The sequence below is a fragment of the Octopus bimaculoides genome, chromosome 9, assembly GCF_046866305.1.
Source record: "Octopus bimaculoides isolate indiv1 chromosome 9, ASM4686630v1, whole genome shotgun sequence".
In the NCBI taxonomy this organism is placed as follows: domain Eukaryota; kingdom Metazoa; phylum Mollusca; class Cephalopoda; order Octopoda; family Octopodidae; genus Octopus; species Octopus bimaculoides.
Window position 1 is genome coordinate 86,169,182 of NC_142936.1, and position 22,500 is coordinate 86,191,681.

Here is a 22,500-nt window from a genome sequence, read left to right on the forward strand (position 1 = left end):
GTATATATGTATGTATGTATGTATGTATATATGTATTTATGTATGTATGTATGTATGGACAAATACAACTGAAAACAATACCTGCTTTGAGCACCCCGTATAACCACTCGAAACTTTTTAATTTTTTGGGAATTTTCAGCAAAACTTTGCCAATTTATGTCCTACACATGAGGCTTCATATGATTGGGTTATTTAGCTGTTATTTTTAGCACATCTCACGACCACCTGATACCATTTTCATTTCTTTGTCACTCTGAGGTATTGCTGTTTTTCAATATTGTTCTCCTGACTCATTTAATGGTCCATTGCTGAGATTTAAGCCAAAAATTTGGACTCTCCGTATTTTAAACTCTGATTAAAAAAAGAAAATAACTTGAAAAATTCAAACAAAACAAAATTTTTTTGATCCAAAAAATTAAAAACAGATACCTTGAGAGAAAAGTTGAACCTCAGAAGCATCAGTTGTGGTGTGCAAGAGAGACGATTGTGCTGGTATGGACATGTGGCGAGAATGGATGACGATAGCTGTGTGAAAAAGTGCCACACCCTAGCAGTTGAAGGAACCTGTGGAAGAGGTAGGCCCAGAAAGCGGCACGACCTTCGAACATTGGGCCTCACTGAGGCAATGACTTCTGACCAAGACCTTTGAAAATACGTTGTGCTTGAGAAGACCTAGCAAGCCAAGTGAGACCTAAATCTAAGGCCTCTGCCAGGTGTGTAGCCAGCCCACTTATGCATACCTTTCTTCATTGGACACAAAACTCCACTTGCGAAGACCTGTTGAGGCAAGTGAAATCGGAATCGAAATCAAACTAAATTCAATGACTGGCACCCATGCCAACGTCGTCTCCTTCATTGGACACGAAACTCAGCTTGTGAAGACCTGTTGGGGAAAGCGAAATCATGGTGGCACTTGTGCCCAGTGTCGCCTTCCTGGCACGTGTAAAGACATTCAAGCGAGATTGTGCCAGTGCCGCTGGACTGGCTCCTGTGCAGGCGGCACGTAAAATACACCATTTTGAGCGTGGCCGTTGCCAGTACTGGCCTTCGTGCCAGTGGTACGTAAAAGCACCCACTACACTCTCTGAGTGGTTGGAATTAGGAAGGGCATCCAGCTGTAGAAAATCTGCCAAATCAGATTGGAGGCTGGTGTTGCCATCCGGTTTCACCAGTCCTCAGTCAAATCGTCCAACCCATGCTAGCATGGAAAGCGGACGTTAAACGATGATGATGATGATGATGATATGACAAAGGAACAAAACATTTTCCACACCTAACACAGGATCTTTGTCTCATCTGATAACTGTAAGCATGACTATCATCACCGCCACCACCACCTCCACCACCACCTCCACCACACCTATCATTTCTTCATAAGAGATCAGTTGTCATTCATACAAACACACAGTATGCCACTGTACCCCTCCCCCCCCCCCCCCACACACACACACACTCATAGCTGACTTGTACATACCACTCACATATTCTCATAAACAGAATGTATGTATATATATATATATATATATATATATATATATATATATATATATATATATATATATACATACAGATATATGTATGTATGTGTGTGTGTATACGTTTAGTGTTAATTATCAGAAAAAGAGTGCTCAATCCCAGAGATTTTTTCTTCATATTTTCTTTTCGGTTTTTTTCTATTACTCTCCTTTCTTTTCCCTATTTTCTCTTTTTCTTCCTTTTTATTTTCCTTTTTTATCGTATTTTCTTTCCATTACCACACTCTGTGACGAGAAAACTATACATAAATATGCAAACCCCATCGATTTCCAGTCATAACTTGCCTCTAGGTCTTGTGCACCTATGGATGAAACTCAGAGTAGCACGAGAATGGCTCAACCTATATATATACATATATATAATTAATAAAGGGTAGCAAAAATTATGTGTGTGTGCGTACCTACACACACATATATATGTGTATATGTATACATATATACATATCTATATATGTATATATATATATATATACATATATACATATATGTATATGTATATACATATATACGTATGTATATGTATACACACACACACACATACATATATATATATATATATATATATATATATATATATATATATATACACATATACATACGCACATGCATATACACTATAAATCTTAAACTGATATCTAGTTGGCCACAACTCAGCAAAGTTCTCAGATACATTATATATGTATGAAGAGTCGATAATTCATTATTTACAGAAATATTGACTCTACACTAAATATTTTATCCAGTCTTGGTTTTAATATCAGTTTGAGATTTACAGAATGCTTCTGACTATTGAACTGCTTTGACAATAACCTCACTAGAAATCTACTACTACTACTACTACTACTACTACCACCACTTTCACCTATATTTCTAACTTTTTGATATACCTTTCCCTGCAGGAGTGGCTGTGTGGTAAATAGCTTGCTTACCAACCACATGGTTCTGGGTTCAATCCCACTGTGTGGCACCTTGGGCATATATGTATGTGTGTGTATATGTTTATATGTCTGTGTTTGAGCCCCCCCCCCCAACATCGCTTGACAACCGATGCTGGTGTGTTTACGTCCCCGTAACTTAGCGGTTCGGCAAAAGACCCCGATAGAATAAGTACTAGGCTTACAAAGAATAAGTCAACGAACGATAAATGGTATTTTTACAAATTTATAATAAATAAAATGGTCCACCACTAGACCTTTTCAGAACCTTTGGCATTCCTTAAGTAGATATATCCACTCTCAACACGTATACCACTTTCTTGGGCACGTGGGCTGGCATGAAGATCCATGCCTGGCGAGTTTGTCTCAAATTGGTAAGGCTCCTTGGTAACACTGCCAAGCCAGTGACTTTTGAAAGTTATCCTTTGGAACAAACCAGCAAGCTGGCTATCATCAAAGCCCATGGTTTCCCCCCAGAATGTCGTCAGTTTTGGCCTCTACTAACCCTCTATAGAACGATGACTATCAGAATGTAGAACAAAACTTCCAGTGGTTGTCACAAAAGCTATCTGAGCCAACAACGACACAGGCTTTCACAGAATGAGTTTACAAACATTTCTTGTTGTTCTAATCGTAGGGAATGTAGTGGACCGGCAATTGGCCTGTTGCAAACATATCCCACAATGCTACTGTCCACAGATGCATGATATAAACAAATATATGTATATATATATATATATAAATAAGTGTGGCGTGTGTTTGTGTGTGTCTGTGTATGCAGATTGACTCACAATAACCTAGTATTCACACACATGCATAGACGCAGTGTGTGTGAGGGGTGGGGTGTCTGCAGTAACAATTTGTAAGGCCAGTCAGTCTGAAAGCTTAGACAAGTCTCTTTATAGTTACCTAATCTCACATACCATGTTGTAAACAGAGCTATAAAAAGATTTATCGATAAAATTCTCTCTCTAATAGATCTTCTTCTCATGAATTCATCTGTGTCGGAAATACAGTTTAAGAGGCACGTATATGTGTGTGTATGTATATATGTATGTGTGTGTGTTATGTACGTGCATGTGTGTTATTTGTATGTACATGCACGCTTATGTGTATGTATGTGTGCAAGGGCGTGTATCAATCCATTTATCCTTAGAGAATGTGAACCAATTCTAACTTTTTAAGTACCAAATTCGAGAAAATTTGTATGTATTTATTTTGTGTTTACACGCATGCACGCACACACACGCATACACAAATATGCATACACACACACACGCACACACACACCACACACACACACACACATACCTATTTTGACAGACTGACTTTGCTCGCTTTTTTACTCAGTCGAAACGAAGACTTTTATTCTAATTTAATCACTGTCATCACCACCACCACCACCATCAACATCGTCATCATTATCATCGTCATCATCAACTTCATCAGGCTCACCACCACCGTCACCACCATCATCATCATCAGCACAGCAGTGTATGTCCGGAAATCTTTTATAATCAGCTTCATTATACGTTTGTTTTTTTTTGATAACATACATTCTATCATCCTGTCTGCACATTCACACACACACACACACACACAGCTCTCTGTACGTCTATGTTATAAAGCATATATAAATGTATACATAGAAAAATATGCAAATTACTTTGTGTGTGTGTGTTTGTATACATAGATATTAGTGTGTGCGTTATTTGTGTGTTTTCATTTCTTGTTTTGTATTCATCTACAAGGTTATTTAGAAATATCTATTTATTGCACTATCTTAATCATTATTCAGTATATATGTACTCATTTTATATTTGCGTGAGAGTATATACAACTGCACACATACACACGTACACACACGTGCACACACATGCATATATCAACTGGTCTCTCATCCATTCTATCCAGCTTATAATCGCTCCACTCTACACGCACAGTGTAAAACGGCCGCCTCTCTACCACAATCCCTTCCTCACCTGCTGAATATTTACTTCATATTTTGGATGATTGCATGTGAGTAGGTAGGTGTGTGTGTGTATATATATATGTGTGTGTGTGTGTGTGTGTGTATGTGTGCTCAGGAGTGACTGTGTGGTAAGAAGCTTGCTTCCCAACCACATGGTTCCGGGTTCAGTCCCACTGCATGGCACCTTGGGCAAGTGTCTCCTACATATAGCCTCAGGCCGACCAAAGCCTTGTGAGTGGATTTGATAGACGGAAACTGAAAGAAGCCCGTTGTATATATATATATATATATATATATATATATATATATATATATATATATATGTATTTCTGTCTGTTTTTGTCCACCCGCTACCATCGCTTGACAACCGATATTGTTGGTTTACATCCCCGTAACTTAGCGGTCGAGCAAAACGACCCCAGGACTTATTCTTTGTAAGCCTAGTACTTATTCTATCGGTCTCTTTTTGCCGAACCGCTAAGTTATGGGGACGTAAACACACCACCATTGGTTGTCAAGTGATGTTGGGGGTGACAAACACAGACACACAAACATATACACACACATATATACATATACATATATACAACAGGCTTCTTTCAGTTTCTGTCTACCAAATCCAATCACAAGGCCTGTAGTAGAAGACACTTGCCCAAAGTGCCACGCAATGGGACTGAACCCGGAACCATGAAGCTGGTAAACAAGCTACCTACCACATACACACAAACATTGGTGTGTATATATATATATATATACACTAGCCTGATAGACTCCGCTATGTCAAGATGGACTTATATATTCTTCCTCACATTTGGATTTTTATGTATGCTCTCTCCCACTTGGATTTGATATGTTGCCACATTTATAATATGTCTTTTTTTCTGCATTTTCGTGCAGCTGAAGATTGCTCTTCACATTGCATTTAAGGTAATGCTCGCATTACTTAAATAAATTGAAGTAGCATGAAACGTGCGTACTGCAATCACTTTTGAAATCCGTGTTGCTTATTGTTTGATTTTAATCACCCATCCTTTTGGGATGCGATATTCGGGTGCCTTCGCATAAGTACCGTATTCAAGCCTTGAATCTATATCTAAACCGTATATATATATATATATATATATATATATATATATATATATATATAGAGAGAGAGAGAGAGAGAGAGAGAGAGAGAGAGAGAGACAGATTGATAGATAGATAGATATGTGTTTCTGCGTATCTTTTACACACACATAAAACATACACACACACACTTTGCTTTTCGTCATAAAATTTACTTTGAACTGCCAACCCCTTCCCCCTCCGCCTCTTGTTAGTGATCCTTTTCTCTGGGTTGCAAGGTACAACCTGTCGGCAGCAGCAGCAATGATGGTATAGGTAGTGGTGGTGGCGATGGTTGTTTGATGCTGCTCTTACCTCTGTGGATTGGTGATTATTGTGACTGCTGAGGGGTGGGGGAGGTCTTGCAGCCCCTTTGAGGTACTGGCATGAACTGATATATAACTCATGTGGGGAGTTTTGAAGTGTGGAACTTCTTCTGAAGTCTATCTTTTTTTTAATCAATTCACTCTTTTTACCTTTTGATGGAATGGCAGTGGGGAATGGATTAACAGGAAGGATGTGTGCACAGAGGTGTGGTGGTGGGGAAGATGTGGGGTGCGATGTTAGTTGGAAGTATGTGTGTCAATGGTGGTGGTGGTGGTGTCAATGGAAAGTGTGGTGATGATGACGACAACGATGATGATGATGATGATGGTGGTGGTGGTGGTGGCGACAACGTCAGTCACAGTGGTGGAGTGTTTGCAGAAGACAGAACAAGGAACAACTTTGTGTTCTTGGTTTTTCTCCGACCCACGCATTTCTCCCTGGATTCTACTATTTGATTTTCACACATTCACACATTCACACAGACACATCGTGAACACACACACACACGTTCCAGATTACACAAGTGTTTGCATCTGAATTTATTTTCTTAGTGTGTCTTATTTTGGTATCTGTAGTAGCAGCAGCAGCAGTAGTAGTGGTGGTGGTAGTAGTAGTTTTAATTAAGCGTCAGGTCAGCCGTAATGAAGCAAGCATGATCAAATATCCCAGCCTTTTATTTACATCTACTAGGACCACATTATCTCCTGTGCTAATCTGCCACTTCTTTTACAAGACAAAAAGTGTGTGGTTTGAGGGAGATTTGGCTTCCATTTCTAGCATGTTTGGTAACTGTGTAGATGTTCCCGTGGTGGTGGTGGTGGTGGTTTCTAACTTAATACCAGTAAACCACTGGCCATTAAGCCACTAATGTGTTCTTGCCCATTGTGTTAGTATTGTGCCACTGACCATTAAGCCATTTTAGTAATCCACTATTATGACGCTTCCCAATTCTTTTTCTGCAACCCATTGCTGTGTCTCCCCCCCCCCCCTCTCTGCAACACAGACTGGGATTCAAAGACGCAATGAAATGGCTGCAGTAAATTTGAACCCAGATTCAGGACAGATAAGAGTAGAGGGAGTGGAGAATTTAATAATGGAAGAGACCATTGTGGTCCAATCTCAGACTAGTCCACCTAGCTGCTAGTAATAGGTACCAGATCAATATAGTTCAGTCTCAGACCACAGTCAATCAAGCTGTTTAGTAACAGGTACTAGATCTATATCTTTAGTAACAGGTATTAAATGCCAATAACAATACCTGTTCAACAGATCAATGTTGTTTACTCTCAGACAACATTCACCAATCAGTAAGCTTGGGTATCTGATGGGTACCAGATCAATATGATACAATCTCAGGCTTTAGTTCACCAAACAGTCAACCCTGGTGTCAGTAACAGATAGGTACCAGATCAATGTAGTTCAATGTCAAACCACATTTCACAATCGTTTGGCCTTAGTGTCTAGTGACAAAGTATCAGAGCAAAGTGGTTTAGTCTCAGATCACTGTCTGCCAATAATGCCTGTTTGCTGTTCTTGTCATTTGATCCAATCTCTAGTCTGAATTGTAGAGGCATGTGATCTAATGGTTAGGGTGTTGCACTAACCATTAGGCCACAGAAGATTGTGGTCTTGATTCCCAGACCAGGCGGTGCATCGTGTTCTTGAGCGAAACACTTTGTTTCACATCACTCCAGTTTTCTCAGCTGTAAATGAGTAACCCTACAATGAACTGGCATCCTGATCAGGAGCAATGTCGTGATCTCAGTCATTTAAACCCCATGAAAACTAAGTAACCAGCCCTATGAATCCTAGGCAGCGCTGGATTAATCATTATTGCATGCCACCAGCATGGGACCCAGTCAGGCAGCACTGGCATCAGCCACAACTACAATTTCCATTTGATTGTGGTTTGATTTGATTTTGATGGGGGCACCAAAATGTTTTAAATGCTTAGGGTCTCTATGAGTCCAAGGGACTCAAGACAGTGAGGTGCAGGAGACTTACTTTTTACTACTTTACTAGTTCTAATTACAGATTGCTGCAGGAATGACTGCTATGTACAACTATAACAACAACAGGATTTTCTTTGCTAATCCCTTTACACTCACAAACACACAGATGTGAGTCCCCTCCCGTCCTCCACTCAGTTGCCAAGATACAATCCTACCACTGACCTTTAACTTCACACACCTTGTCATATGAACAGTTGTGAGCCTCTGTAACCCCTGGCAACCAACATTGCCATTCCCCCCCCCCCCCATCCACTCCCACATATCTAGTGAATTGAAGCACTGAAAATTAAACAGGCCTTAAACCCTTGTACTTAGGTTAAAAATTAAACAGGATCCTTAAAACTGTTTCTTTTGGTGGAAATTCTATATTAGGTTGCTCTTAAAAACAAACGTTTAAAATAACAAGTTCAGCAATGCAGGATTCTACACAATCATTCAATCTGCTAGAAATGGCAGCAAAGTTCCCCTCAAATGACTCCTTAATGTCTTTCAACTATGTCCTATTTTGAACAGTACATGTAACTCCCTATAAATGTGTTGAGTACGCTTTCTTTCATTTGTCCAATCACTCGTGTGTGTGTATAGATAGATAGACAGACTGACAGAGAGATAAATACGAGGGTGAGTCAAAAAGTAATGCCATTTTCTTTAGGACAGGTATAATTACCAGCACAGGAACATGTATCATACATTAAAATGAAGCTGGTCCTCTGTGGATCACATCCCTACTTCTCAACATAGTCACCGTTTCTCTCAATAGCAATGTTCCACCTTCAAATGAGAGCATGTATCCCTGCCCCGTAAAATTCTGTTGACTGTTCTTTGAGCCATTTCTTCACTACAGTTTTCACTTCCACTTCACTGGAATAATTTAGCGCCTTCAGACTATCATCTCCAGGAAAGAGGGTTTGAGAGGCAAACATTATTCCTGTGTTGGTAATTATACCTGTCCTAAACAAAATGGCATTACTTCTTGACTCACCCTCGTAGACAGATAGATAAGGCTGCAAGCTGGTAGAACCATTAGCACACCGGGCGAGATGCTAGGCAGTATTTCGCCTGTCTCTATGTCCTGAGTTCAAACTCCGCCACGGTCAACTTTGCTCTTCATCCTTTCAGGGTCTATAAATTAAGTACCAGTTGTGTACTGGGGTCAATCTAATTGACTGGCCTCCTCTCCAAAAATTTTGGGCCTTGTGCCTAGAGTAGAAAAGTATATAGATAGATAGATAGATAGATAATCTTTTGTCTTTTATTTGTTTTAGCCATTAGGTTGTGGCCATGCTGGAGCACTACCTTGAAAAAATTGTTAGTTGAAGCAATTGACCCCACTACTTAATTATATACGTATAATTCTAGATTACAGATACATTGGTCACTAATGGAATACCCTTAATCACAGTTCTGCTGGTTTGTGGTTGACCCGGGGCTAAGCAACAACAACAACACGTGAATAATTGATTTGGAGTAAAACCTTGCTGTAACCTTAATCGTGTTATCGGTGTAGGTGGTGGTTGTGGTGGTGTGGTAGTGGTTGTAGTGGTGGCTGCAGCTGCTGGTTAAATCCCCAGTAATGTTTATAAACATTTGCTGCTACTCTCACCTGCAGTTTAGTGAGAAAGAAAGAGGAGAATGCCAAGGACATTGAGATGGATCAACCAATTCTCTCTCTCTCTCTCTCTCTCTCTCTCTCTCTCTCTCTCTGTCACTCTCTCCTTCTCTTTCTTTCTCCTCCTCTCTCCCTCTCTTCTCTCAATATACAGGGGACATATTCTGAAATGATAGGTGTATGTGTTGTAGGAGATGGTCTCACCAATGTCCACAGTGTCACCCTGGATGATGTTTAGTTACATAAGAGTGTGTGTGGAGGAGGGGTACAGCATCTCTCTCCTCTCACTCTCACTCCCCCCTCTCTCTGTGCCTCTCTCTTTCTTTCACTCTCACTCTCTTCTCATCATTTACATACACAGACACATATTCATATACACACAGTACTATCTTAAGGCACAAGCGTACAATGCAGTGGCCCAGGGGCCTCACAAATCTAGGGCCCCACTTCCGGTCTATGTATGTTGTGCGCTTGCTGTCAGTAAATAAATACTATAGGGCTCAGTGCATTGATTTTTCAAGGGATCTAGAATACTGCTAACATGGTCCTGTATAAACACACATATATATATGTAACATCATCATCATCATCGTTTAACGTCCGTTTTCCATGCTGGTATGGGTGGGACGGTTTGCAACTATTAGGCTCAAGCTCAGTCTGCTGGACAACACTTTGAGCAAGAGTCCTTTATTATAACTCAAAGCTGACCAAAGCCTTGTGAGTGAATTTGGAAGACAACCACCTCCCCCCGCACGCACACACACACACACACACACACACACACACACACACACACACACACACACACACAAAGCAGTCAGTTACGTTTTTGGATGTCTGTGTGCGTCCTTGAAAATTATTCAGTTTAATAGCAGTGGTGCCGCTATTTCCCCCCATTCGCAAATCTTTTGAGGGGTTTTGTGCCATTGAAAACATGTGGAGTAAGAGATCCCTAATCTGTGAAAGAAGTAAGGGTCTGGCACAGGGAGTGCATCTGGCTGTGAAACAATGCTTCAGTGGTATATTCATCTAACCCATACTAACGTAGAAAAATGGATGAATGAACATTTGATCAAACTAAACACTTCCTTGTTGGAATTTATATAAACACACAACACACAAGTAAACATGTGCTTATATACTTACACACACACACACACACACACACACACAGAGAAAGTGTATGTATGTACCTATATGTCTATACCTTTTATCACTGAGAGGAGGAACCATACCACTGACCCTGAGCATGGTGGGAGAAAATTATACAGAGACCACGTGGTGGTTGTGGTGGTGGTGGTTGTCTGTCTGTCACCACCTTAGAAGTTGTGTGATACAGTGTCAGTGGTAGTATGGGTGGTAGTGAACTGATATGTGTTGTTGTTGTTGTTGAAGTAGTAGTTGTAGTAGTAGTAGTAGTATTGGTGGTGGTGGTGGTGGTGGTGGTGGTAATGGTAATGGTAAGTGCTACAGTGTGGGTGGTAGCTAGAAAAAAAAATTGTGTCAATGTGTCTCAATTTGTTGTTTTAAGTATATTTGTAAAGAAACAGCTGTTTGTGTCTGTCATGTCAGAATGGCATAGACTGATGACTGATGGTGGGGTGGGGGGAGGTTCTGAGAGGAGGGGGGAAGGAGAGGACACATATAAATAGTGTATAAAAAGGGTCCAACAAGCTGTGTCCTCCTGAACCTTCATAATCCAAGCTGTGTACTTCGAGAGTCTTTGTCTGAGGAATTATGGGTAGGAGATCCCATGCATGTTTTCTATGTGGACAGGCGTATGAATGAGGACAGCTGCATAAAGAAGTGCTGAACTCTAATTGAGGAGGGTACCTGTGGAAGGGGTAGGTCCAGGAAGACGTAAGACAAAGTGGTGAGAAAGGATCTTAGGATGCTGGCCCTCACTGAGGAAATGATAAGGAACCAGGAGATGTGGTGATTTGCTGTACTTGATAAGACATGTCAAGCTAAATAAAATCGTTGTCTTCCACACATACAAGCTTGCCCTTGAGGTGAACCGAGTGTGGTGTACAGTCACCAGTGAACAGAGTTTGGTATACACTCAACAATGAACAGACATGTGGGGAAGACAATACTGTTGTCAACAGATACTCATAGTACCACTCGCCACCACCACCACCACCACAATTATATCCGAAGTCATCACTATCATCATCATCATCAATATCATTTTATTCATGCTATAATTGTGACCATCATCATTAACAACAACTCTAATTTTGAAATATATCGGCTTGCCAACAGTACGGAGCCAGTCGGGGGGTACTGGCATTGACCACAATCGGATGGTGCTTTTTACATGCCACCAGTACAGGAGCCATTGGTGGGGCACTGGCATTGACCACGTTCTGAAGGTGCTTTTTATGCGTCACCAGCATGGGAACCAATCGGGGGGCACTGGCATCAACTATTTTCGGACAGTGCTGCCTGACTGGCTCCCGTGCTGGTGGCACGTAAAAACACCCACTACACTCTCAGAGTGGTTGGCATTAGGAAGGGCATCCAGCTGTAGAAACCTTGCCAGATCAGATTGGAGCTGGTGCAGCCTCCTGGTTTGCCAGCCCTCAGTCAAACCATCCAACCCATGCCAGCATGGGAAGCAGACATTAACCAATGATGATGATGATGATGATGTTGGTATCAGATTTTGGCACAAGGTCAACAACTTTAAGGGAGTACTGTAAGTCGATTACATTGACCCCCCAGTACTCGACTGGTGTTTATTTTATTGACCCTCCCCCCCGAAAGGAGGAAAGGCAAAGTTGATTTTGGTGGAATTTGAACTCAGAACGTAAGGATGGACGAAATGCTGTTAAGCATTCCAACTGGTGTGTTAACGATTCTGTTAGGTCGCTGCCTTTTGCGTGCACACGCACACACACACACACACACACACACACACACACACACACACACACACACACACACTCTCTCTCTCTTTCTCTCTCTCTCTCTCTCTCTCTCTCTCTCTCTCTCTCATACCTAAGCTTGTTCTCTGGTCAGCCTCACCTTTCCACACTACCAGAAAGATCCGTCGCAGGCACCTACCCACCTCCTCGCCCCTTATACACACCACAACCACCGCCACCGCCACCATCATCATCACCAAAATCACACACCAAGTGGTGTGACAATTGCTAGTCTAGATATTACCCCACCCTTGTGGTATTTGTCCATACCATCACAGCAGCCTTCTCTCATACACCTCAATTTTACATACCATCACACTGTAGCCTCCTCTCACAAACACAGCCTTCAAACACACACACACACACACACACACACACACAATCTAGTTTACATACCATCACAGCAACCTACACACACACACACACACACACATCACTATTTTACATACCACAGCACATACACACATTACATCTCTACTTCACATATAGTCACATGTACGTCTGTTTATTTTACACATCGCATTAATGTCACACGCATACATACACACACACACAGCATACACCACAAACACACACACAACCATTGCACTTGTTGTCACTGCAACCGTTATTATAGTTGTTGTCGCCGTTGTTGGCAATTTGTCCTCTTTGGTGTTCTTGTGCTGAAGTTCTCACTAACATTTTCCCAGACATTAAAATTCTATTCCACATTGCTATACACAACATATAAAGGAAACTGTGGGTACTGACACATAAGTGTGCATCACACACACACACACACACATATGCAAGTGTGTAAACTTATACATATGTGTGTGTGTGTGTGTGTGGCATCATCATCATCATCATTTAACATCTGTTGTCCATGCAAGCATGGGGTGAATGGTTTGACTGGGCTGGCATGCCGGAAGGCTGCACCAGGATCCAGTCTGATTTCAAATGGTTTTCTACGGCTGGATGCCCTTCCTAATGCCAACCACTCCAAGAGTGTAATGGGTGCTTTTATGTGTATCTGCCATGACTGCAGTTTTGCTCAGCTTGATGGGTCTTCTTCTCAAACACAACATAATGCCAAAGGTCTTTGTCATTGCCTCTGTGAGGCCCAACACTTGAAGGGAGTTCAGCCACCTTGCCTTCATGAGGCCTGCTCGAAAGGAACTCAGCCACCCCACCTCCATGAGGCTGCTGGAAAGGAACTCAGCCACCTGGCCTCCGTGAGGCCCACTCGAAAGGAACTCAGCCACCTCGCCTCCATGAGGCCAGCTTGAAAGGAACTCAGCCACTTTGCCTCCATGTGATCTGCTCGAAAGGAACTCAGTCGTCTTCCATGCTCGCTGCAGTGCCTACAGACTTGACCAGACAATGCAAAGTTGCCTCACCAGTGATTGCACAGCCTGGGACTTTAGCTCCAGTAAGGCTTGCATAGCTACCTCACAGATTCTCTCGACGACCCTAATGGCATGATCCAAAGACAAGCCAGGGCAGGATATCCAGTACCAATATGGGACAGCGTCAGAAATGTGGGAATTCCATGATCTCAAGTGCAAGCAAAGGATCCCTAAAATGTTCAATACCATTCCCTGCATATCTGGTTTTTATATCTGAGTGAACTTCTAGAGTCATGCTTTAACAAGACCCGAGAGATGCCTCACTCCCAGTGGTCTTTCAGCATGCCAGACACCAACTTGGAATTTCTGAGTGCCCATGGTTTTGCTACGTAGTCATTGAACCAACACTAGGTTCATCCATCCTTTTGAAAGGTCTTGTTTCAAGAAGCCATCCTCATCAGGCTCTCTGCACTCCACTGTCGCTGCAGTCTTTCCCCGCTGTTGAACCATGAAGATCTCCCCTACATAATCTGCCAGATCTAGTCTTCACATGCAGAGGTAGGCAAGCCCTAGTATGCATCCTATATATGCAATGAGTCAATCACAGCTATGAACAATTTGTCACAATTGTGGCTATTATACTTAGCCAGTGCTTCAAGGTCACTAATTATACCTTCTCTCTATGAAGATGGCTACTTCTGTTTTTGATAGATCCAGGTAGTCCAGCTGAAGCACTTCTCCATTAACTGTCTTTCTACTAACTCATGCTGTTTGTGGCCACAAATATGTCACTATCTGTTAATAGACAATACAGTTATGTGTCTAATGAAATGCACAGTTTCTTTATATACTTTAAGTGTGTGTGTGTGTGTGTGTGTATTGATGTGACTTTATGTGCATGTGTGTATATTTATGTACTTTGAATTTTGCATGTTTATCTCGCTCTCTCTCTCTCACACACACAGGCATATAAGCACTGAGATATCTGGTGCCTTGCTGTACTCAAGAATGCCTGCTCACCACAGCAGAATTGATATCCTCATCAACCTTGGTTAATGCTCTTCTTCCCAGCTGAAGAGGTTTTTGTCTTGCAAATTACTTATTGACCCTATTGGTGATGGTACCACATTAAAAAAAAAAAACAGCACCTGTGCCAGGGCCATGTAAGAAGCACTCAGTACACTTTGTAAGGTGGTTGGCATGAGGAAGGGCATCCAGTTGCAGAAACCAAGCCAAAATTGAAGGCTGGAATCTGGTGCAGCTCTCCATCTTGCCAGCTCTGGCCAAACCATTCAACTTATGCCACCATGGAAACTTATGACGCAGATACTGGTGTCACACAAAGTGGCACCCATGCCAGTGGCATGTAAAAGCACTCATTACACTCTCAGAGTGGTTGGTGTTAGGAAGGGTATCCAGCTGTAGAAACCATGCCAAATCAGACTGGAGCCTGGTGCAGCCTTCCAGCTTACCAGCCCTGGTCAGACTGTCCAACCCATGCCAGCATGGACAACGGACGATAAATGGTGATGATGATGATGATATATATATAAATAAATAAATATATATATATATCATTTTCATGTTGAGTTATATTAAAATGAAGATGAGAGATAGGAGGTGAAGGGGAAGGGTGGAAGAGAAAGGGACACACACTATCTCTTTCTCTCTCTCTCTCTCTCTCTCTTCTCTCTCTCTCTCTCTCTCTCTCTCTCTCTCTCTCTCTCTCTCTCTCTCTCTCTCTCTCTCTCTCTCTCTCTCTCTCACAACAACAATATCAACCATAGTAAAAGTTACATTGAAATGAAGGATTACTCGAAACATCCGTAGAGTGCATGTCATTTCTTGCCCAAGAAGTCACAGTAAACGCTATTCTTGCTGGGGAAAATATATCACTGGATCGTACGTGTGTGTGTGTGTGTATCGTAAAGGTACTATTTTCTCTCCCTGATCATGCATACACAATCTCTCTCTCTCTCTTCCCCTCTCTCTCTTCCCCTCTCTCTCTTCCCCTCTCTCTCTCCCTCCCGTCCACCCCTTTTCACTCGCTTTCACTCACTCTCACCTTTTGATCTATTTATTACTCATCTCTCCACCTTTATTCTCTTTCAGCTGACTACTTCCCCCTCCCCCTTATTCTTATTCTAATTCTCTATCTCACCTCTCACCCTCTCTTTTTCTCAGCTCTTTCTCTCCTTTCTCTCCCTCCTTTTTCTTCCTTCCTCTCTCTCTCTCTCTCTCTCCCCCTTTTTCACCTCCCTGCTTTTTTGTTGATTGATTTAACTAGATTTGAAAGAGCGGTGGTGTTACCTCTGCGCCTGCACATAGATACACATACGCCTATACACAACATGTACATACAGTCACACACACACACACATTCATATCTACATTCATATATAAAGCCATATATTTACACACACTTACGTATTGGCAAATATAATAATCAGTCACACACTCATACATGCAGTCACATACATACACACACACACACACACACACACACACATATATATATATGTATATATATATATATATATATATATATATATACAGACGCACACACACAGTCACATACATATAGATACATAAACACAGTTTATGCAATTACACCAATTTACTATGGTAGTTGTTATTAGTGTGTGTGTGACAGTGTGTGTGTCCCTTTCTCCTCCTCCCCTCCCCCTTCACCTCCTATCTCTCATCTTGCAAAAACATCATTGAAGAAAAGCTGACGATAAAGACGGGGGGTGGGTGGCGAAGAGGTTGTTTATAAATAGTAAGGTAAGGCGGGGGGGGGGGGAACTAACGGTGGTGGTGGTGGTAGAAGAAAGGTGATAAATGAATGAGGAAATTGTGGGGGCAGGATTTTAAAAAAAAATTGAGGAGTAGGAGGAAGAGGAGGAGGAGAAAGTAAAAGGAAGTTGAAAATAGGAAATTGGTTAAAATCTGTATGAATGTGTATGTGTGTGTGTTGTGTTGTGTATGTATGTGTGTGTGTGAGTGAGAGAGAGAGAGAGAGAAAGTAGAAAGTATTTCAAAGAATGAGATATAAATAAGGTGAAAGAAGGAAAAATAGGGCTTCGATAGTGAAGAGGGGGGGAGGATACATTGATGATGTATGGAGGTGGGTTATTAAGAATAGAAGTGAATCTGTACAATTGTATACACGCACGCACGCACGCGTACGCATGTCCATTCTACTACACACACATGATGTTGCCATGCCAACATCGAAGTTAAGGGATTCATCCATTATGTTCTTTCTCCTATTGTTTTCAGTTGATGTTGTTCCTGTTTCTGTTGTTGTTGTTGTTGTTGTTGTTTTTGGCGATGCTTAGTACTGCCCTATCCGCCCCGCCCCCCCCCCTCCCCGCATCACCAACCACCAGAAACAATGCTATGCACCACCAGTAGCACAACCAAAGCCATTACTTCCGCAACCACTACCACCATCAAAACCATCCATACCTATGCTGCCACCAGCATCATTACCGCAACCTGAACCAGTGAGGTTTGTTCTACGCGGTCACTTCGGTTGCTAGAAATTGCAGGCAAATTTCCCTCGTGTTCATGTTGTACCATTTTAGAAAATGATTGTTGAATAATGCAGTGCTGAATTCCAGTTCCCTTTTATACAGGAAAAAGACAGGATGGTCACAGTCGGAATGTCTTTGGTCATAGGTCTTAGCTAAGTGTCTTACTTGGGGTTTAAATTACAGCAGCAACAATACTGCTCCCCCACTTTCACTCTCACACTGTAACCCCTAATGTAATTGCTATCACACTAACTCCACTACCTTAAGCAGTGATAGTGGTGGTGGTGGTGGTGGCGGTGCTGGTGCTACTTGTAGTGGTGATGGTGGGGGAGGAGGAGTGAGGTAGGAGCTGTACCAGTGTTGCAGTAACAGCAGCAGCAAAGTTCTTGCCGCTGATTCTTCAGTTGGAATCTTAACCGACTCCCTGCCAGAGCAGGAGTGGAGAGGAAATTCCTGCTAAGTTATCCTGGTTTCTGGTAGGACCTACTTTTACTATTCTTAACTCTTTTAATTCTTAACGCAGAGATGTAGTAGTGGTAGTGGTGGCGGTAGTGGTGCGAGTGAAGGAGGGGCACAGTCACAAAACTAATACCACCACCACTATCACCATCACCGCCATCACCACCACCACTACTGCAAGCCACAAACAGATGAGACTGTTTGCTCCTTCCACCACCGCTCTGACAACCAAATTTGTTTTACATCCTCGTACATTCTTTGATGCTTCTTACTGATGGATATCTGTCAAGAGATTGTGGCACTGCTGGGGCAACATCTTCATAAATTTTAGTCAATGACATAACCATTGGGCTTATTTTTGTCAGTCCTCTCTGTTTATTCAATGATTAAATCCATATACATCTTAGTTTCATCTCTTCAGGAATGTAACAAAGTGTATATATATATATATATATATATATATATATATATGGTGAAGCAAATGTTTGCTGATCCCTTAATTATGTTTATATATATATATATATATATATATCTTTATTAAATTCAGTTTATGTTGAAAGTCAACAAATTTTGCTTTAGAAGTGTTGAGATGTATTGAAAGATGCGGATAAGGAAATAATTTTATTTTTAAACGCAGAATAATACTAATAATATAGCATGAACAGGATAAACTACCCATATTTTTGCTGAAAAATCTGTCGGCAGCCAGCCATGAGACTTGAACTCGCATCCCTATGATTACGCTTCAAGTGCTTTATTTTTCTGCAAAATATAGGTAGTTTATCCTGTTCATGCTATATTATTAGCATTATCCTGCATTTGAGAATAAAATTATTTCTTTATCTGCATCTTTCAATATATCTTTTATCTTTTATCTTTTACTTGTTTCTGTCATCAGACTGTGGCCATGCTGGGGCATCACCTCAAAGAATTCTAGTCGAATAAATAATCAGCCCCAATACTAAATTTTTCTTTTTCTTTTTTCTTAAGCCTGGTTCTTCTTCTATAAGTCTCTCTTGCCAAACTGCCTAGTTACAGGGATGTAAACACAGCAACACCGGTTGTCAAACAATAGTAGAAAACACACACACACACATGATGGGTTTCTTTCAGTTTCCGTCTACCAGATCTACTCGAGGCTTTGGTCAGCCTGGTGCTATAGCAGAAGACACTTGCGCAAGATGTCATGCAGTGAGACTGAACCCGGAACCATGTGGTTGGGAAGCAAACTTTTTACCACGCTTATAAACACATACACACACCCACACGACAGGCGTCTGATCAGTTCCCTATTACCAAATTCACTCTGAAGGCTAGTGGGCTATGGTTGAATACATCTGACCTAAGTGGCACAAAGTAGGGTCAGACCCAGAACCTTAGGTTTGTGAAGCAAACTGCTTCACCACACCTCACCTGTACTAATATGTGTGTGTGTGTACTTGTATATATCTTTTAACTTTTACTAGTTTCAGTCATTGGATTGCGGTCATGCTGGAGCACCACTTTGAAGGGCTTTGTTGATTTAATCACACCCTGTACTTATTTTTTTTTTAAACCTGATACTTATCCTCTCAGTCTCTTTTGCTAAACAACTTAGTTACAAGGACGTAAACAAACCAACACTGGTTGTCAAGTAGTGAGGAACACACGGTTTCTGTCTATTACATTCACTCAGAAGGCATTGGCTGACCCAGGGCTATAGTAGAAGAGACACTTGCCCGAAGTGACGCACAGAGGGACTGAACCCCAAAACCAAACCACATTGCAAAACAACCTTCTTAACCACACTCATCTATACGTGTGTGTGTGTGTGTGTAAAATAGAACATAGTTTTATAGCTGTTTCCGTTATATTGATACCTTTAAATTGTCAATTGAGACACTTGTTACTTCTCATGGTTCCATTGATCCATCTCGTACGCAATATCTTCTGTCTCCATTTTCTGCTTTAATGATGTCATAAAACAGCACACACAACCAAAATCTCTGTTTTGGGTACTGGTGTTGGGGAGGCCTCTAATTACGGTTTGGAGAAAGCCTGGTAGGTGCGAGGCGATGTGGTAGTAATTTCCACAGCCGTTATTACCAGGAAGTGGATCCAAATACACAGTCTTCAGTCTGTGATTATGATATTGCTCACAGGTTTAAGAATATCTGTTAAATGTAAACAATAATTCTAAAGTTAAAAAAAAAAAGTTGGATTTGGTCTGGTCAGTGAATATTGAATGAAGAGTTCAATTCCATTTAGTAGTTTTGGTCTTATTTTTCTCTCTTTCACAAGGGGTCACTTTGGCTTTTTGATTCATTTTCCATTTATTTTTGTAAATTTTATTTTTTCCAAATATATATGTGTATACATGTTATTATGGTATTGAGCACTTTTTCTCCTGCTTTTTAAAGTCAACAGAATAATATCGCTTAGTTTAGAATAGGGGCAGCTGATGAAGGAAATATTCTCTATGTGGCCTGTGTGTTTTCTGTGCTCTGTTTATGTTCTGTTTTTCATTTTGTCCACGTTTTTTTGTGACGTCCTGTACCCGGATATGCATCTATATATACAGGTAGATGTAAGTATGTACATACTTGTATGTATATATATATATATATATATATATATATATATATATATATATATATATACTCACATATTATTTGTATTATATATACATATATATATATATATATATATATAAAGCAGGAGAAAATATGCTCAATACCATAATAGCATATGTGCACATGTGCGTGTGTGGGCATATATATGTGTGCACGTGTGTGTGTGTGTGTATAATTTGGCTTCATTCAGACAGAAGCCCTCAGATTTCTTGAATTTTTAGTGGGTACCTAGCTTCCTCTTTGTCTATGTGTGTTACAGTGATAGTAATTTGGTGGCACTGGTGATGAGGGAGGCTGTGGTGAGCGAGGATGAGCTTACTGTTCACTTCTTTGCTTTTCGCATGAGGGAGGGGGGTCCCACCAGTCTGTCTTCCGAGAGTGTGTTACTCCCTTACTACAACTTCTACTGTTTCTGATACCACCACCATCACAACACCATGGAGTGTGGTGGTGGTGGTGGTGGTGGTGGTCGTCGTGGTGGTGGTGGTAAGGTGGCGGGTAGTATGGATCTCAGATAGTTCCCTGTGAAAATGTCTTTACACTCACCACCATCGCCGCCACAATTGTTCTACTGCCAAAACCAGCTGGTCCAGAAGACCTCATTCCGGTCTAACCCCATTTTCTTCTATTTTTAAACCCTGCCTATCACCACCATCAGCACCACCCCCACACAATAACCTCACCACCACATGACTGTGTTTTGTAGTTATACCTACATGGTTTAATTTATGTTTCTCTGTGTGTGTATGTGGGTGTGTGACTCCATATCTGTGTGTATATCTCTGTTTACATATTTGTTGTGTATATTTCCATGTATGTGTGTGCATGTGTATGTATGTCTGTATGTGTAATTTGTATATATTTGTATTCTCCAAATGCAGAACCAAATTACAATGTTCAGTCTGTTTATGTTTACGTTTGATAGAACATCTGCCCAGACTTGGTTTAGGAAGACATCTTACTCGGTCACAAGTTGACTTCCTCCATGCATGCATGGAGGAAGTATGTATGTATGTTTGTTTTGCTTCGAGTTTTATTCAAGTTCTTCTTGAGAGAGTTCGAACTGGTCGCTAACAAAGCGACAAGACTTTTTGAGTTAAGAGAGTTCCCTGTGTTTGTAAATATGCAGTTTGAGTTGGTGTGTTGGTTGCACAATCGATGCATACACAGACAGTGTGTGCATCTGTTCAGATAAGAATCTCGTGTGTGTGTGTGTATGAGGGCAGACAGTATCCATTCTATTTTCCAATCATGGCCACCACATTGACATATTTTTTTAGCACAGTCAATCCAGACACAGAAAAAGTGTGCATCTGTTCACATAAGAATCCCATGTGCGTATGTGTGTATCATGTGGGTAGACAGTATCCACTCCATCTTCCCACCATGACCACCACATTGACATATTTTTTAGCATTTAAACTGCTATTTAGGTAGTCCCCCCCTTCTTATTACACATATCCTAGACTTACCTTCACCCACTTCCTTACGCAAAACACACACACACACACATTAAAAAATTATAGGTTTTTAATTGTGTATCATTAGACTGTGACGGGAACCTACAAACAAATCGACAGTGTCAAAGCAAGTGACATTGACTTGTACACACACACACACACATGTATATACATGTGAGAGTGAACTAATTTAACAGAGAGGGTGTTACATGAGCAATTAAGGTAATAAGAGAGAGAGAGAGAGAGAGAGAGAGAGTGGAAACATAACTGTTAATTTGTGGGTATAAGGACAGTTATTAAGGTGATCACTTTCTCTCTCTCTCTCTCTCTCTCTTTCTTTCTTTTTCCTTCCTCTCTTTCTCTCTTTTTCCTTCCTCTCTTTCTCTCTCTGTTAGTTTCTCTCTCCTTTGTTAGTATCTCTCTCCTTGGCTTTCAACACTCACTGTCTTATCTGCTTTCTATCTGTCTGCCTGTCTAATTACATCTCTGCCTGTCTAATTAATCTGTCTGCCTGTCTAATTAACCACCCCTCAGTCTGCCTGTCTGTTTACCTATTCTATCTGCCTGATCTGTAATAAATTACAATAATACATTTGTGGGCATGAGTGTGGGCATACATCTTGCCGTGTGTGTGTGTGTGTGTGTGTGTGCATCTAACAATATGCAGTGGTGTAGAAC

General features: G+C 41.1%; 1 protein-coding gene across 9 annotated transcripts in view; it reads left to right on the plus strand.

Annotated features, from left to right (window-relative positions):
- Positions 1–22,500, plus strand: part of LOC106878494 (uncharacterized) — a 470,127-nt gene that overhangs the window by 287,156 nt on the left and 160,471 nt on the right. The window contains exon 1 of one of the 9 annotated variants that reach the window (XM_089357955.1): positions 17,599–17,767. The exons of the other annotated variants lie outside the window; for them this stretch is intronic. The gene's annotated coding sequence lies outside the window, so the exon portion shown is untranslated. Of the gene's footprint in view, positions 1–17,598; positions 17,768–22,500 lie in introns of those variants that run through there. 9 annotated transcript variants of the gene reach the window in all.